The sequence below is a fragment of the Buteo buteo genome, chromosome 2 (assembly GCF_964188355.1).
Source record: "Buteo buteo chromosome 2, bButBut1.hap1.1, whole genome shotgun sequence".
NCBI classification, from domain to species: Eukaryota; Metazoa; Chordata; class Aves; order Accipitriformes; family Accipitridae; genus Buteo; species Buteo buteo.
The window spans coordinates 25,117,310-25,137,171 of record NC_134172.1 but is presented as its reverse complement, the minus strand read 5'-3'; positions in this window follow the sequence as shown (position 1 = coordinate 25,137,171).

The following is a 19,862-nucleotide window of genomic DNA, read 5'->3' as shown; positions in this document are numbered from 1 at the left end:
ACTGGATAAATGAAGACGAGTTTCAAAGGCATTTTCTACTGCGGAGGCAGCAGTCCAGGTGAATGTTCCATCTTATCAGCTAGCAATGCAGCAGGGGACTACAAGGAAAAGCTATTGGATTTACATGTGGCAGCAGGAAGAGAGATGTCAGAACTAAATTACTGATCTTCACATACCATATTCCTGACAAATACCCGTCTGTTAATAAGTCTCCATGCATGGAGTCCGTCACCCTACCATCAGCTGCCTTAAAGATTGCTGCCTGCTAGTGCGTTCCCTCTGCACTCAGAAGGCAGATGCACAGGCACCTGTGCAACTTAATTTCCACCCATCCACCCATTTTAGACAGTACTGAAGGTGTCAGTCACCCTTTGCTGTCAAGGGAGTCTCGACTTACTTAGACTAGATGCGTGACACCTCTGACTTCAGGTAACCTATGTGAGTATCTATGGTGAGATTGGCTGTGCTGGCAAATGAGAGTTAGACCCAGGTAGGAAATTGTTGTTGGCAGTCTGTGACAATTATATCCATGTTTCTCTAATACTGACTGACACTTTAGCCATGACATGTTAAACAGCGCAGAAGAAACAGCATACCTATGCAGGAGGATGCACGGTTTTTTGGAAGTAAAGTAACTGCGAGTGATTTGTTTTTTTAATGTGGTTTCCTCAAAGTTTCTGGTTGTAGAAGGATCTGCACCATAGAACCTCAAACACGCTCCTATTCTTTGTGTGGTTGTTCAGATGAAATGCAAGCCAAAGAGCAAGCTAAATGGATCTGATACAAAATAACACAGCAATGCACATTAAGTGATTATGGTAAGTTTGTCTGCCTGACTGCCTAAGGAAAATAACTCAGCATGGGTCAGATTCTCAGCTGACACAGTGGTGCAGATTCACTGAAACAGAAAGGAGGCTGTAACTATAAATATTTTGCCAGTTCAGAGTAACTCTGAGACGAAAAATAATATAACAGAGGCTCTCCTGTACTAAGTCATTCTTCTTCCTGCATGTATCACCTCTGGTGAACTCCAGGTATATTTAATTATGTTACCATATGCTGCCCTCCTCAACAGACATGTTTTTAATAACTTAACTCGAGACTGCTCATGAATAATTTAAGACTGGTGGTGTGGGGGGTGGGTGGGGGGAAGCAGAGAAGGTTGTTTTTCTTTGAGGCAGTCTTCACCAGCAATGCTTTTTCTTCCTTTCCAGCCCTGTTCCTACCCCCTCCCTCAGCATACCTCTCAGTTTTAAAGTCGCTACTCAAACCAGATTGAAGCAGGTTGCAAACAGCAGGTAGGGTGTATCGTGCATCCTTTAACAAATTAAAATGTGGATCGCAATCTAAGCTAGCTCTGTGCTTTTTCTCTGGTCAACAGTTAAAAAGTTTATGTCAAAGGTAAAATAGTTTAGGAGGACAGTTTATCCCACCTTCCCTCAGGTGTCTAAGACTAGTATGATAGGTGAGGGTGAGTCTATCTCCAGTCATGAAAAGAGTCAAGGTGATCAACTTGGACTAGGCAAGTTTTGGATTTTAGGTTCAATAAAAAGGAAGTAAAGTAGAAGGGGAAAAGTTGGTCTAATTAAAAAAAAAAAGAAAGTTTACAAGCCTTGATTTGTTACAATTCTGGCCCAATACAACTGCTACAATGACACTTAAACTGGAACCCTAGTCTGGAGGTGTGGATGAGCAGAATCCCAAAACAACTGACTTAAAACAAGCAGCTCAATTGGTACTACCTGCTGTGGCCTACCTCTGCAGAAGTATATATGCTTTGATAGGCTGAGTTTTAGAAACAAAATTTCTTAGTCAGGTCACCAATTTTTCAGCTCAGGTCTCACTGGTTGAAGAGTCCAAGAGCAGAAAAGTTTTATTTCTGATTCAATAAATAACTAGATGAATGGAGGTACATACATCTATAGACAAAGATGGTGATATTTCTATTTAATTACTGGTGTTTGGGGTAATGTGGAGGATGTGTAACTGGCAGATGTAGCAGAAAATAGCCCTCTTTTCCAAAGAGGATAACTGCTGTGCCTGATGATTCTTGCTGCAGTAAGGATGAGAGATTTTTGATATAAAATTTCCTATTGGAGATTGAGAAAACATTCTACTGCTTTGAATCGAACAGAACATAAAGAGTTACCTTTAGTAGGAAAAGAATACAGTTCTCTTATCAATAAGGATGTAGATTTATTTTGGAAGGAGCAGCAAATGTGATTTTTCTCTCAGTTCTTTGAGGTCTGAGAGATTTTGTTTATTTTTATTTTTAAATTGTTCCTCATGTTGCAATGTCAGTGGGGAGTATGTTTTGTTCTTTCACTTTTGCTAAGTTCACATGACGCCACTCCTTTTACTAATGCCATAATGACAGCTCGACTGCATTAATAGCCATTGTGCATTAAACCACTTTGCTGCCTGGCACCTTTCTTTCACAGCATCCATTGCTTGCAACAAAGTGGTCAGCTAATTTTTCTCTGTGGCTGGCACAGCAGAAGATTGGGTAGGAACTGGTGTGACAGACCAATGATTGATGACCATAACCGTCCCTGTCTGGATAGAAAGCGTGTCACCTACTGATTTGTTCTGTTCCTGCCAGCTAGAATAGAAAACTAACAAAATAGCTGAATGTCTCTGGCATGGCAGCAAACCTCTGCACCAACTATTAGAATTAGTTGACACCTATTTGCTATGTGAATAAAGAAACCTCAGCTTCTTCACCATCTATCTACAAAACTAGCCAGGCTCTAGGTTAATTCCACACTGCAGAGCAGCTGAGCAGGCAGGAAATTTAAACAGACCAAAGGGCTTAATTCTGCAGCACTGGAACAGCATGTGCCTCACATCTCCAAATCTCACATCATGTCCAAAGCCTGGGGAAGACACAGCTTTAAAACATTCTCAACACATATAGTTTGCCTTGAGACAAATGGTTATAAGGTGACCAAATATTTGAACCTGGAAATAAGAAAAATTTCTCTGTGTTGTCCCTCTAAAGTTGGAGTATGAGGGCAGCAAGGTGATGTAGGTAGACAGGAAAAGGAGCCCCACAAGGGAGTTAGGAAAATTATTACTGCAGTCCTGTTCAAATCAAAACATACTGGAGTCACTGCAAGGCTCCTCAGCAGCTAATGTGTCTCTAACTTGCAAGGGCCAAAGCTGATAATTTCTTTCCCGCAGAGAGAGGCTTGAGACATCTCACTTACCCTGTTATCAAAGAGCAGCCCCACATTCAAGGGGCTGCAGGTTCACTGTCAATATTGCAAACTCTTATGATTTTATCAAGAGTTTTCTCATATTTAGCACTCTTCTAAAAGCTTCTGGAACCAAGTGATAACATGCCAGTCTTGGATTTCATTTTCAGCATCACAACGTTTTTATTCCTTCTGACCCAGAAAAGAGCTTGAAATTGGGAATTCTGAAGGACTGATGGTAAGATCTCCCAGTAGCTGCTTTAATTGTTGGTGTTTTTGAGAACGTCTCGTAATACCTTCAAAGCTCACTTGCAGTTTTGTTTAATTCCTAGCTTTAAATGCTTCCTTTTGACAGTTCCAGGTGAGATGCACAGTGTGTGTCAGGTGAATAGTGGTATGAGCACTTTGCACAGGGAAGAAATACTTTTGTGGAAAGAGTGGCTGAACAGGATGGTTAAAAAGCAGTGTTCCTTTTGAAATCCTAACATGGCTGCATTTGGTTTGGAATGGCTTTTAAAGGTCAAATCTGTTCAGGAGCACTGAGGAAAACTAAAACATAAAAAAAAATCATCTTAACATTTTTATATAATATAACTTACAGTGACTGTTTCAGGAAATTAAAGGGTAGCAATAGGTCCGGAAGTGTACTGTGTTCGTGTACTGTGTTCAGTGAAAATTTAGTTGCATAGGCTCTTGCTTTCCTTTTTATATTTGGGGGTGACCTATTTCAAATTAAAGTCTTCCATAGATGCTGCATAATATATTGCAAATCCCCCATGCTGTGCCAGTCTGAACAGTTCCCAACCACTGTTCAGGTTTTCCTGTCAAAGCAACAAGATTTTATGGTCTTTCCCAGTGAAGGGTCTTGAAGCCATTGAATACAGAGACATTCTCGGTCCAGGAAATCTACTGCAGTATAACCTATTTTCTCTGAAGCAGAGAGGCATTTTCAAAATCTGTATTTCTTTATCCAACAGATGCATTTTAATTCTACCCTTTTTGGAGAAATTTATTCCTGTCACTGGACTGATTTGGGTTATTCAGGCTGTTAATCATGGGGATTGTACTACAGTTTAGACCTCCTGCTTACATTTTTATTGATGATTTTGTGAAGTTGGAAGTACTTCACTACTTAGAGGTATTTCCCACAATCCCTGCTGATTCTTCTTCAAGACCAGGAGTAACTATTAATTCTCCTGCTGCTTTTTATCTGGTGGAGGAGCCATTACATTAATGCACAGATTCTAGCCAGGTGTGTCAGTCCAGCAGAAAATTCTTGCAGGACAAAGTGCAAAGTTGGATGGAAATTGTTTTTCTCACCTTTATTCTCTGTGTTTGCTTGCTTGTTTTTGTTTCTTTTTTTCCAGTCTGCCTTTTGACCATGGTCTTGAGGGCCTCTTTTTTCTTATTTTTGTTGGAGGATGCTGCTTCACCTTTGGCTTTTTTTCCAGAATCCTTTCCTGATTTCTTTTTCTAAAACCAATTTATTCAAAGAATGTCATTATGAAATCTGCTCTTGTTGAATGCCCTCCTGTTTCAGGTGGTGATTGCATTGCTTTAGGAATCGAGCCAGAGCTCAGTGTAAAAGTAGATTTCAGCTATATAGAAATTTCCCTTGAAAATTTGATTTTGCAAGGAATTCACAGGCTGGTAACAGACCTGAGCCCAAACTGCAAAGGAAATTAAACAAATAGAAACTTAGGGCACATAATAGTGCCTGTAGCTGCTCCTACGTGGCTGTTAGCAACCAATGCTCAGGATTATGAAGCCTCTGCTTAGGCTACCAGCCCTATAGGAGGGTTTCTGTGGCAACCTGGCTCACTGCTGTTTGGAGTGGCTGCCTTGTGGACTGTGACCGTCTGAGCCATTTGGAGATGTTTGGAAGAAGTGCAACAAGGAAGAGTATACTGACTAGTACTGAGTGAATTCTAGGTTCTAAAATCAGACAAAAGAAGGTCTTGATCCCTGCCCAAACCCGTGGATGAGTGCCTTTTTGTCCCAATAGCATGAAGATTTTTCTCTGCTTTTGGAAATAGGCAGTACAGTTGTCTTTTGTTTCGAAACCAATTAACCAACCAGCCTGAGGCAATGTAGTATTGGTCACTTCAAATACTTAGCACTTCATAAAATGGCAGGCAGCTGAGACAGGCTTTGTAATGGGAAATGTCTGACCATGTGGAGAGAAGCATTTTCTTTCCTCCTACATAGCCTGGTAGGTGAATGAGGCTCTTGTAACTGGTACCTCTGATACCAGCATCCCAGTGAGGTTGCTACGTGGAAGGGAAGCTGGTGGCTTTCTCATCTGACTTGGTTTGCCTAAATAAAATGTAGATGTCTGTCTTAAGTTACGTAGGCTTCCTCTGCAGTCACCAGTGAGAAACAGGCACTCCATGGCAGGTTAAGCTTTTGAGAGACAGATGAATTGCAGTCAGATATGTAGCTGTCTTTCTCTGATAACTCTATGGGGAGCAGAGATAACTAGATTGACTGTCCAGCTTAGAGTGGGCAATTAGCTTTTAGCCAGCTATAATGTTGTGCAATTAATCCTGTATAGAAAGTTTAGAGTCTTCCAGTGCAGCTTTCTAGCACAGGAGACACAAGAAAGAGCACTAATACATTCAAAATGGAATTTACTTCTTTACATTTGTGTTCTGCTTACATTATGTAAACAGAAGTGAAAAGGAATTGCCTTTTTTTTTTTTTTTTTTTTTTTGTAAGGAATAACTTCAGCTCTGATCATAGTCAAAGAACAGATAAGACTGCAATTTTTTTTTTGCTGATTGCATGTTTTTCTCTTTGCAAACTCACACCTCTAGTAAACTCAAATAAGACTAAATATTTGCTTCAATGTTAGAAAAATAACTAAGTGAATTGGACCTACAGTGCTATTCGGGGACATCTGTCATGATATAATACACATTTATACTTGTTTCAAGTAAGTAAAAAAGTAATGGATTTGCTTAAGTTGCTCTACGTGCAATTTGTAGCTGACACAAAGCTTACTTGCATCATTTATTGATTGTTAACAAAATAATGTTAAAGAGCAACACTTTGCAGTAGTTACTTTATGTTCAAGACTGCTGTACATAGTATGTCACTGACTACGTATATAACTCAACATGGCACATCTGACAAGTTATGAGGTAACTGGAAAAAAATCTTGTCTATTTCCACAAAAATACTTTGACAAAAGAATAGCTTTTATTGTGTTGAAAAAAGCTGAAACTGTAAATGAGTTTTATGCTTTATCTTCATTAGAAAGAACAACCGTTGTCCAAGGAATTAGCACATAGGGAAATAAGCCTGCCCTGAGCTGCATGTTACTGCACACAGGCAGCTTCAAGGTTGCCAGCTAAACTGTTTGACAGGTCTGCCAGTGAGTCAGATCCCGCTGCTAGAGAAATATCTTTCAAAGCCCAACATCTGGGTCCTTTATTGCAATCTGAGAAGAATGGGAATGATGTTTTAGTTTGACTGTAGCTGGCACAGGCTTAGACAGAGCTGTCAGAGTTACCATTGCCTTTATCTCCTTTCAGATAGCTTGTTTCCTCCCAGTTGCTTATTTAATAGGTCTGGGACATTTATTTGACTGTTTTGCTTTATCCCCACTCCCCAATATTGCTTTCTATTTTATTCTAAATGTCATTGGTTGAAAGAGGCAGGTTCTACTCTACAGTGGGTTGGATGAGGAACTTGCCTTTTTTAACACACGTGTGTATGTAAGCAAGCCACTGAGCAGAAACACATATTTTGCATCTGAAGGCTCATGACAGGTGTAGTCATATGATTATATATGTTGGATGTAGCTTTTCACCTGAAAAGGCAAATAAATCCACCTCAGGCTGTGTTAAGTGGATAGGAGTAGGTTTGTTTTTTCCAGTTGAATTCCAGTCAGAATAAGGTCATATTCTGGTTTACTGATGCTGAATCCTTTTAATCGAATAACATATTTTTAGCATGACTAAGGGGATCCACAACTTGCAAAACATAACAGTTTATCTCCATATTCCTAAATTATGGCTTAAATGATAGTAGGTAGAAATAATTGACACTGGGTGAAGCACACAGGCTGTCTCCAGGAGGCAAAAGGACTTATGAAGCCCAGTGTAAAGGTCTTGCAACACATGGCTTGCCAGATGCTTTCCCAGAAATATGCTCAGCTAGCTCACATGGGTTGGGGGATATAGCACCTTCTCTAGCTCTTTTGTGCCTTTGCTAGTGATACCGTGCTTGGCCTCCAGCAGGGCACAACCTTTGCCTACAAACCCCACAGGTGACTGGGGCTTTCTTGACAAGACTACCAGCGTGCTATGTTGTACCTTGGGAGACAATGCGATAAAACCTAAATATTTGCAATCCTGTGCAGATTCCTTCAAACAAATGAGATTTTTAAGTTAAAGGCATAGCTTTTTCATTATTGTGGTTTGAAATTAAACAACAGTATTTGGAAGACCAAGGTATTATAAATTTGTGTTTGGAGTCTTTGGAATGATTCAAATTTTCCATAAGAAAATAACAAATTTGATGAATGATTTGGTTAGAAATAATTTTTAGTCCAGGAAATAAGAATAATTCCAAAACCATCTTCAGTCTTCCACGGGAAAGTGGATTTTTCTCTGAAATGTTGAGGAATTGCACAGATATGTATATATGTGTGTATCTGTTTGCATTTCCTCCATAAGCTCTGTTCTGCTCTGTTGTCATTCATAGGCACAGATTTATTATTTGGGCTAAGGGTGAGCTCATCTTCCAATAACTGGCCTAGCATATACTCTTCCTTACTGGTCTCATTTTGGCAAAGTGACTGCAGGTCCCCTACATTCAGATCACATTGCTGTCTGTCCCCATCTTCAAGCTGTGGGACTGCAGCTCACCGAGCGATAGATTTTAATGGGGACAGGTTCTTTCATCAATTCTTTTTTGATAAAACAGCTGGACAGGGACAAGTCTGGCAATAACTTTTTTTTTTTTTTGCCAGTTCTTAGAAATCCCATTCTGGGAGGATCTATGTTCAGCACAGAAGGCTGCCTGTGTTCATGTCATACTGATCTAGTTAAATTAAGACAAAAACTTGTCACTTTATAAGTGTAAGGAGCCGTTCATGACTGCCTTATAGTAGTTTCATGTATTTCTCCCTTTGTACCTATTTTGCTTTTTTTCCCTTTGTTTTTAATTTCCTTGATATGTCCAGATGAATATAGTATCAAAACCTCCCTTCATACCTTGATGTTTTCTGAAGTCTCTCTCAGACAAGGAGCTTTGCCTAGTACCACACACCTGCAGGACTGGCTTCTTGGTTTTGGATAAACAGTCGGCTGTTTCTTATCACCCCTTTTGAACTAAAGCTAATGAAATTTAGTTGAGCCTGCCTGTAGATGTGAAAGTCCATTATTCTCACCTGCAGATGAACTTTTTCCTCTCCTATATGCTCAGATCATTGTTTTCCTCAGACTATGGAAAGGAAAGGATGATAAGGAGTTATGGTATCCCAGGGCAGGGACATCTTCATGTAGCAGGAATCAAAATTGACTGCCATAGAATTTAGATTAGAAGCTGTTACAGACGTGAGGAAATTCTCTTTTCTTAGCACTGGGGATAAATTTATTTAAAAGAAAAATTCTAATAATGTTTTAGTACTTTTAATGTCTGGGACAGTTTTATTATGCCAAAGGATAATCTATTTTGGTTTCTACACAGACAGTTACAGGGGATGAATATAGTACTAAAACACCCATCCTTGCCTAAATACAGGTAAATCTGATCCTTCCTGAACTGATATGGCCCATCTCTTAAAGACTGTCTTGCTCAAGGTGTACCAGTAGTTTGTAAGGTTTCTGCTATTTTTTAGCATTTAAACTGTATTAACAAAAAAATAAGCAATGTCTGAGCAAATAGTAATTTCTTAAAATATTCTAGCTACTGACTTTCTTGATTAACTGAAGAATTGCTCTTCTGCTTTTCACATTATTGCACTCTTCACTTGACTACTAGTGGGTGGATATTTCAAACAGAATCTTTTTGATTATGAGATTGTAGGTGATATATTATTTTCTCATTTCCAAATAATCTCCCCATTAGAGAAAGTGTAAGTGGTAAATGAGGAATTTCTCCTTTGGGTGTCCGCTGTGTACATACAGCAAGTTTCCCAGGCAATACTCATTGGTATTTGTAAATGATCTGTTCTCCATCTGAGAGCTTTAAGTACTGGATGCAGCTGCCTATGCTTTGCCCCATTTGTAAATAGTTTTAAATATGCATGATCATCTCTGGCAGATTGCTTTACTTGTAGGATTTATGAGTTTTTTGACTTCTTTCTTATAAAATAATTCACCATAGCATCTCCTGCACCTTCCTTTCCAAGTACACGGAGAAGCAGCACGTTCTGAGAGCCAGGATTTTAGAACGAACAGTCAGAAAATGTAAAATCACAGAATGTCAGTAATTCTCATGTTTAGACTGCTAATCACTTACCCCCCAGGAGTACTTTTATCTCCCCTCCTTATTCAATATGCCATATGTCAGCAATTAACAGTGAGTCAAATTACAGCTCAACACAGTTTTGCTCATGCAGTTAGTGGAGTAGGCAAGAACCAAACTTAATCCAACAACTATTTGTAAGTGCAATGCAAAGGGCAAATGGAAATTGGCTACAAAATTATGGATGGTGAAATGTCAATGTTATAAATTATTTTTGCTTCAGGGTTCTGGGAGGCAAGAAAGAGCTTAGTAAATAATAAAGTTTTCTAGAATTCTTCGTGTTTTGATGAAAGCCTGTAAATATATTTGAGACCCAAAAAGCACTGACTGAAATTGAACCCCATAGTGCTGATGACATTTGTGTGAAGTCATACAGATAGATGACCAGGAAAATATAATTCATTTTGACCTGCATAGTACCACAGTCAAGGCATGGTACACTGAGTGTGTCATACAGAAGAGAAGCAGGGGATAACAACTGAGGTTATATATGCTTGTTTCTAAAGCAAAGGACAGGTGCAGATTGCTGTAGCCACATGAGAGCAGCTCAGACCAAAAGACAACTCTGCTGGACTCCATCCAAGGAGCAGGTCCCACCTCACTCCAGTTCAGGATTCCCTGGTGGTTTCTCAGAGTTTCTGCAGATTTTTCGAATGTGCGTGTGTGTGCCTGTGTGCATTAAATAATTTCTCTTGGACTGTTCAAAAGCTGAGAGATGAAGTGCCACAGTACAAATAATACTGGAAGGATTTAGAGAAGTAGTGATGAGCACTAGTGATAAGCATAGGAGTTCCCAGTAGAAGCTTACTGAGTATGATTACTCAGTTTTACACGAAGTTCAGAATTAAAAGAATATTAGACATAATTATTATTCTCCCTATCCTAATTTCTCAAAGCTCAATTTTTACCTAATCCATATTTATTACCAAAATCATCAAAGCAAAATATGACTCATGACCCTTGCAGAGTAGATTTTGATTTTTTATGTCTCTCAAAACTTCTCTTCAGACTGAGACTTTCCACTATTCTTTGAGATATTGTATAATTGACATTCATAAGAAAAAATCTGACAAGCCAAGAAATACTGTAAATGCTTTTCAAACTTATCTGTGCCTGGCCCATCTACAATCTTTTACAGAAGATTATATTTCAACCTCTCCTGTTATTTTGCTTTCAGGAACCAGAACCAGTATTATATTTTCTAATATGAACTTATTTCCAGGTCACCAGCTTAGTTTCTTAGATAGGAATCTAAGAACCATCACATGGATAGCATCATGTCCATCAAGTGTTATCTCAATTTTTTTCAATTTCTCTATAAGCCACTTACAATCTTAAGTGAGAGATTTCAAACATTTCATCCATTGTATTCTGAATTATATCTAACCTTGTACTTCTATCTCCCAAATTTTCAGCAAGTATATTTCCTATGCCTGAATCCATTTAAAGAAAAATGAAGAAACCAGATTAGAAAAAAAATAGTATATAGCTATGCCTGATTAAGAAGTTCTCCATAGATGATTTTTCAAATGTGATGAGATGTAATATTCTGGATACAGTAGCATTTGCAGGACTATTCTCTGACACAACTGGATCTCCTGCAGATATATGACACTCTATTAAAATCTGGGTTTATATTCCAGTTGTGATCAGAGCCAGTGTGTTAGCTTGCTGTATTTGTTTGATGTAAGATTCATATCAATTCAAAAGATTTATATGGATGAGACTCAGATTTCAGACAAGTCTGTATGACTGAAGAATTTTGTATCACCTTAACTTATTTTGTTATTTTTTCACATCAAGAAAGAACTTCTAAGAGGTTAGTGTCTAGATATCTTCATCTTCTGACAGAATTCTTGTGTGGCCTTAGATAAATGATTTCCCGCCTCCTGTGTCTCAGAGCACTGGCTCCCTGATTGTCACCTTCATGGGGCTTTTTTCCACCAGGAGGGTGAGCATTTGTATCAATGAAGCTATAACTTCATTAATTCACTTTTTTTTTCCCATAATATTGGAAATATTACACTTTCCAGAATGCTTTTATTATGTAAAGGAATAAAATGGGAACAAAACTTAGCTGTCTCATGATAAAACTTGTTGGAATCTTTTGGAATTTATTCTTTTCACCAGCAGACATTATGATCCACGGTTTGACTGCAAAACACTCTGTACCCAGGTCCTGCCAGGTTTTCACAAGATTGTTGGCGGACCATGTCTATTATACTTCTATATGCAGTCATATCCTGCGTACTGTATGTCCTCTGATAGTGTCTAGAAGTTTCTGTTATACAAAGATCACTATCATGTTAGATGCTGCATTAACCAAAAGCCAAAAGACAAGATTCTTTCCCAAAGCCATTCCTTTCTGGTTTAAGGCACTGGCTGGATGTAAAGGAGAGCTGAGAGGTGCAAGGACAATAATACAGAAAGGATGGTAGGCAGCACTCTCTGTTTACCAGACATCTAACTGTTGCCAAGTGTATTTCTTGTAAGCATCATTGCAAAGGACAGTTTCAGGGAAAGATTTGAGGCAACAACAAGGTCATTTTGTGGATGCTTGTGGGGAGCTGAAAGGTGTTTGCCTAAAAAACTTGCAAGCGTAGGATGGAATTAGCTGACTGGCAATGGGGGCTGATGTTGCAGTTGTTGGGGAATGGAGCTGAGAAGTAGGAGTAAGATAAAACTAAGTAAAAGTGAGTTATTTTTAGTGCAGAACATGTAGAAGGGAGGTCATTAGAGGGTTGCTGCGAGATGGGGACCATAACTAAAATAGTGGGTAAAAATGAGCTCTTTTGCTACATTATTTTATATTACTTTGTAACTGTATTTCAGATACAGGTATTTTAAAAGAGTGAGCTGTTAAGATTCAGAAAAAGGTTTGGTGTAAAGTTGTAAGGAGATGGCCAAGAGAAAAAGATGACCAGGTTATCTGTCAATAGCAAGATGAAAGTGCTGTCAAAAGTGATCAAGAAAGAAGAAAGGCCAGAATGCCAGTGGAGAGAAAGTTAAACGTTTGGATTGCTTGTCAGCAGATAGCTGGATGGTTTGGAGAGATAGCTCATGTGGACACAGGGGTCAGGTCTGAAGCAAAGAGACAGACCTATAATAGACCCTTCTCCCTTCACTTCACCCCACAGAACTGGATGGTGAAAATGGCAGTCCTGGGAGTAACACATTGAGGAAATGATTACAGGAGCTGCAGGAACACAAGGACATGTACAGCTGGAGGGAACTGTGAGAGGATCAGATACTTTGGGGAAGTTTATAGTCATCACTACCTACAGTCAGACAGACAAACAGAAAGAAAGAAATAGAACAACAGAATATTAATAACTTCTTCCTAGCCAAAGCCAGTCTTAGATTCTTTAAAACAAAACAAAACAAAACGCATTGTAGCAAAGAACCTGGATTGGAGATATCTTGAAGATGGAATGTCCATTCCCAAGACATCACGTAAAGGGACAGAGAAGCATGGACAAGTGCTACTATAGGTTGCAATCAGTGAGGGTGAAAAAGCAGAGGAAGGAAAACTCTTAGAGGTGATAGAAATCACAGAATTCATTCTGCAGCTCAGAGAGGAAAATGGAGCTAGCAGGGAAATGCAGTGGAAGAAGAAATAGTGAATGAGGAATGAATGAATAGCAGGCATGTGTGATTTGAAAAAACAAAATGAAACATCCAGAAATAGATGAATAAAGCAGAACTTGGTAAGAAATTAATCATGTGAGATGTATAGTTAGATCAAAAAGGGTGAACATCCAGGAAGAAGAATAATTTCTGTGTTTTGTATTTTAGAAGGGAAATCGAACAAGATTGTGTTGACTTTACCCTTCCTTCCTCCCTCCCTTCCTCTGTCCCTCCTCTCTCATCTACCATTTTTCCTTACCTCATTCCACTTTCTTTTGAAATTCCATTTTCTGGCCAGCCTTATCATGTGATTCCATGAAAATACAATCCCTACATCATATAAGCTCAGACTGGAAGAGGTAGTAGCTTAGTGGCGAGTGAGTTACTGACTTTTACAGACAACTGAATAACTCAGTCCTACAGAATAAGTTTCAACTGAAAGTTATAACTTTATACATCAAACAGATTTAAGGTAAAAAGCTGTATTAATATGAGAACTGTCAACAGTAATTTGATTCCTTCTTTCTGCCGATTAGGAACAAATATGAAACATTCTAAAATACAAAATGAGCTCTTTGTTGGTGAGAGAATAGCAATTATATCTCATCAAGGCACCTTAACAGAAAATCTTTCCTGCATTTCCTCTCCCTTTGAGACTGAAGACTGGGATATGTCTTTCCACATTGGTATTTTTGATGCAGATAATTTGTCTCCTTGGGCACTTTGAGCACCACCTGTTTAGGCTTAAAAAAAAAAAAAAAAAAGAAAAGATTTTGAGAATGATTAGTATTCTGTTGTGCTTTCTTTTAGAACAGGGAAGTTGAGAAGTTTATCTGACAAGCTATTTGATCATTACGTATTCATAGACATCTTCAAGCTTTACAACTGCCATAATCAAAAAATTATAATTCAAGACCCATCAAAGGAACTTATTTTCAACCTATGATGCTTTACATTTTCCTTTTTTTGTCCCCCCTGCACCCCCAATCTTCATGATCTCAAGTAAAAGTAATCAGAAAATTGCTCTGAAATTTGCTATCAACTTGTTAAGCACAAGGATAGACAACAGAAGATAAACAGACACATATTTTCTGTGTGTGATAAATAACCATTTTGCTAAACTGCTCTGCTCCATGTGATCTTCATGAGCGTCATGAAATTCAACAAAGGGAAATGCCAAGTCCTGCACGTGGGGAGGAATAACCCCCCACACCAGTACAGACTACAGCCAGGCAGCTGAAAAGCAGCTTTGCAGAAGAGGCCCTGGGGGTCCTGGTGGACACCAGGTTGAACATGAGCAAGGAATGTGCCTTTGCAACAAAGAAAGCCTACAGCCTCCTGGGCTGCATTAGGAAGAGCATCACTAGCAGTCAAGGAAGGTGATCCTTCCCATCTACTCAGCCCTGGTGAAACACACCTGGAGTGCTGGCTCCAGTTCTGGGCTCCTCAGTACCAGAAAGACATGGATACACTGCAACAAGTTCAGCAAAGGGCCTCAAAGATGATCAAGGAACTGGAGCATGTGACGTATGAGGAGAGGGTGAGAAAGCAGAGACTGTTCAGCCTAGAGAAGAGAAGGCTCAGGTGGGTCTTAACCAGCTGGATAAATACCTGATGGAGGAGAGTAAAGAAGACAAAGACAGGGTCTTCTCAGTGGTGCCCAGTGACAGGACAAGAGGCAATGGGCACAAACTGAAACACAGGAGAATGGTTAAACATAAGACAAAACTTTTTCTCCTGTGAGGGTGATCAAGCACTGGCACATGTTGCCCAGAGAAGCAGTAGAGTGTCCATCCTTGGAGATATTCAAAACCTGTCTGGACACGGTCCTGGGCAACCAGCTCTAGATGAACCTACTTGAACAGAGAGTTGTACTAGCCAGTCTCCAGAGATGTCTTCCAACCTCAACCATTCTGTGATTCTCTGATTCTGTGTTGTTTTTTCTTTTAATAAAATGCACAAAGGTTTCTTCCAATAAACAGTTGGTTTTCTGGATGAGCATGTGTTTAAATTATATTTCAAGACGCTGTATCATGTGTCTAGAAAAGGGGTCCTTCCACTCTGTAAAAATAAATACCAGCTTCAGCTGAAAACCTGGTATATGAACCTTGATTGGTGAGATGCTTTATTTTTTTTCTGTGGGAAGATTTTAAAGACTGGATTTCATCCAGATAAAGAGGGAAAACATCCAGCAATCAGGAAGCTTACAGTTTTTCATAAGCAATAAATTTTTGTAACAAGTTCATTACAGGGGTGGGGTCAGTGAAAAGTGGAGCAAAGAAAACCCTTATAAAACTGGCATTAATGGCTGTTGCTGTACTTAACATTCTGGTAAAGAAACTGTGCACAAAAAATGTAATACTATGTATATGGTTAGCTTATTCCACAGAAATATCTAAGATTGTGACCTTTTCCTCTGTGCTCTTTGGAGTGAGCTGTTCGGGTTTTGGGGTTTTTTTGTTGTTGTTGTTTTTTTTTTTTTCTCATGGAGAGTTTACAGATTTCTTTTAAACTAAAATCTGTTCCCTCAAGCTTACTATTAAAAGGACCTGCGATACCTAATGTATGACTAGGGCACGTAAAATGAGTGTATGAGGAGGATTAGTAAATAAAATACTGTTTAATTGAGGAACTGTCTCCATTTTTCATATTAAAGTTCTTCAGGTACCTGTGTATGCTCAGAAGTAACTCAGTCTTGTCATGACTTGGTGATTAATGCATATCTTGGAAATGTTAAGATCAATAAAACAAGCACTTTTAGAGCACATGTATCAGATCAAACCACTCTAATAATAATGAGGTGACCTTTACATGTTTTAAAAATGTATTTATGGCAATCAGCCATTAAAGGCCTGCCTAAGCTTGAGTTAGCATTTAGAACATTGTTTTCAAAAGCTAATGACCTTAACTTCTGTGAATTTGTTTTATGTATTTTGAAACCATTTATCCTACTAGCATCTGTGAAATTCTGTGGCAATTCTGTGGCAACGAGTTTCCAATTTAAATAGATTCATATGAAAAATGTAGTTCTTATTGTAAATGTGTTACCTGATGATTTTGCAAGGGATAATTTCCATTTCTTCCATGTACTCTGAGAAGTAATAAATGCCCTTCTCCCTGGAATTCCTAATTTTATGAAGTGACATCATAGCCTCTTTGCTGGTTTTCTTTTTTAAGGCATAAAGACCTCTTCTTTATCATCTCATCTAATATGGAATGTATTTCATATATATGATAGTATTTGTTGCCTTTCTCTGTCCTTTTCTAACTCCACTATAAAGTTTTTGGAACAAGTTTGTCAAGAACTTCATGCAACATTTAAGATGTGGGAACATTGTGGATTTATGCAGTAACACAATGATGCTTTCTGTTTCATTCTCTATGCATTTCTTAATCATTCCTACTCTTTTATTTACCAGCTACTGAGCAGATAGCTAATGGGGGTAGATTTAAGAAAACAATAATTTTAGGATTTCTTTCCTGCCTAGTAATTTAGTAATAGTAATTTAATAATAAGTAATTTAGAGGCCAGCCTTGTGCACAACAGATGGTAGTATTGTAGGAATAAAGTGTCATTAGAAGCATCCATTGTACACAATCTCATCGGCCTTCCAGCTTTTATTCTGTTATTTAATTTTCATGAAGACCATGCTCGTGATTACACGTGGTGCAAATCTGGAAGACGGAGTGCTTCTTCTAAGCTGTCTTCCTTACCCCTGCTTGTTCTGCCAGCTTTGGTGGTACTTGCGGTCACACTGGCACAGAGCTGGGTGTGCCATTCTTGCCATCACCAGTTCCAGGGTACCATTCAGTTCCTGCTAGAATGATATCAAATGGTCATGAAAGAATTTGGCTGGGAACAGATAGGATGCTTTTACCTATTATTACACTCAGGTTTTAGACGAGATATCTAATGGAAGTAGAAGGAGTTAAACCTGCTTTTTAAGAATTAGCTTGACATATTTTTTTTGAGATAGGGAACATGAAAAGGGTCTTGTGAAATTAGGGTACTGAATTCACTGAGTTTGGATGCAGATCATAGGCACCTTTGAGTCAATCATCTTACTCTGAGAATCAAGTACCAAGGAGCAGACCATATGGATGATTGTAGCACACAGAGGAAAACATATCTCTTCATTACTGAAATACCTTCTGTCAGCACTGAGGTCAAAATCTTATGAACCTTTTCTTGTGAAAGATGTATTTTGCTTCTCTTTCGTTGTGAGAATTTATGCTCCAGTCACTTATGAGACTTTACATACTAGAGACAGCTGCAGTACCTGATGACATTACTCCAGCTGTACTGTTTTATTCCCAGTGGTATGGGCAATGTATCATCTGCTAAGATTTCAGATTGAGATGTAGTGATGTGTTACTTCTGTGGTTGCAGTCACCAAGTGAGCAGTAACAAAAGGATTTTCCAGTTACAAGAGTTTTAATATATTCCAGTTTGCAGAACTAATTTAGAGGAATGCAGTAGGCAGTTAATTGAGCTATCCTAGTTTGTTACTGAGATGACGAACTAATTTTTATTAATAAGCGTTTTTTGCAATACGAGATTAAAATATGTATAATGTGTTGATTCATTCAATGCATCACATGAAGTCATCCTGACATAGTAGGAAACATTTCTCACTTTTCATCCTATATTATCAAGTAGCTTGTCAAAAAGCTTTATGAATAAAAATTGCTGTGAAGTTTTAATGTCCCTATAGAAAAAAGTGACAAAATATTTGAATGTACGTAAGAATTGAAGTACAGATGAGAACATAGACCATCTAGGCTGGCATTCTGTCTCCAATAATGACCAACACAAACCAGATGCTTCAGAGCAGATGAATTAACATATTGGATAATCAAAGAAGAGAAATGTTTTTGCTGAGTAGATTTCTCCCTAACCTTATACAATTTTAGTGGCTTTGTCTCACAGTGGGGAATTTATGTATCCATTCGGTTCTTTTGTTTCTTTTTTTTTTTTTTTTTTTTTTGGTCAGTGTAACTGGATTTTCTTTCCATCTGTGGAAACATTCCGGTCTTTGGGAGATCTTGGTAACCCTAAAGTCTTAATGCTATATATGGCAAGAAGTCAGACAGGTCAATTGTTTGTATAGGTCAGTTGTGTTCTGTGGGGAGAAAAAAGTATTCTGCCTAGTAGCATTTCCAATTTGATTTGCTCCATCCCTGTTAACTTTAGATTGTATGGAATATATTTTTAAAAAACTCCTGGGAAAACTAGCTTTGAAATTAGTATTTTGGTACAAATATGCTCATTTTTTTCAGGAAAGTGAATGATTCTGTGTATTTTCAGTGTTTTCCAGTGTAGTAAATTAAGTGTTTTAGTGTTTTGTGAGCCTCTAGTATAATTACTCAGGTCCATTGCTTCAGTGGGTTAGGATAAAATTAAGTATTTTCCCTTGAAGTCTTGCCTGAGAGTTTCTGCTGGTGTTAACTGCATTGAAGAAAACTTTTTGTGGGAGATTTCTTGGACCTACATTATGGTGACCCTTGAGTTATAGATATCACCTGTGGTGGGTTAACACTGGCTGGATGCCAGGTGCCCACCAAAGCTGTTCTATCACTCCCCCTCCTCAGCTGGACAGGGGAGAGAAAATATAACAAAGGGCTCGTGGGTTGAGATAAGGACAGGAGGGATCACTCACCAATGACCATCATGGGCAAAACAGGCTCAACTTGGGGAAAATTAACTTAATTTATTGCCAATCAACTAGAGTAGGGTAATAAGAAATAAAACCAGATCTTAAAACACCTGCCCCCACCCCTCCCTTCTTCTTGGGCACCACTTCACTCCTGAATTCTCTACCCACCCACGCCCAGCAGCACAGGGGTACGGGGAATGGGGGTTACGATCAGTTCATCACACGTTGTCTCTGCCACTCCTTCCTCCTCAGGGGCAGGACTCATCACACTCTTCCCCTGCTGCAGCGTGGGGTCCCTCCCACGGGAGACAGTCCTCCACGAACTTCTCCAACGTGGGTCCCTCCCACGGGCTGCAGTTCTTCACAAACTGCTCCAGCATGGGTCCCTTCCATGGTGTGCAGTCCTTCAGGAGCACACTGCTGCAACATTGGTGCCCTGTGGGGTCACAAGTCCTGCCAGAAAACCTGCTCCAGCGTGGGGTCCTCTCTCCATGGGGTCACAGGTCCTGCCAGGAGCCTGCTCCAGCGTGGGCTTCCCACGGGGTCACAGCCTCCTTCAGGCACATGCACCTGCTCCGGCGTGGGGTCCTCCCTGGGCTGCAGGTGGAGATCTGCTCCACCGTGGACCTCCCTGGGCTGCAGAGGCACAGCCTCCCTCACCAGGGTCTTCACCATGGGCTGCAGGGGAATCTCTGCTCTGGCACCTGGACCACCTCCTCCCCCTCCTTCTTCACTGACCTGGGGGTCTGCAGGGCTGTTTCTCTTACATGTTCTCACTCCTCTCTCCAGCTGCCATTTCTGTGTGCCCTGCAACTTTTTTCCCTTCTTAAATCTGTTATCCCAGAGGCACTATCACTGATGGACATGGCCTTGGCCAGCGGTGGGTCTGTCTTGGAGCCGGCTG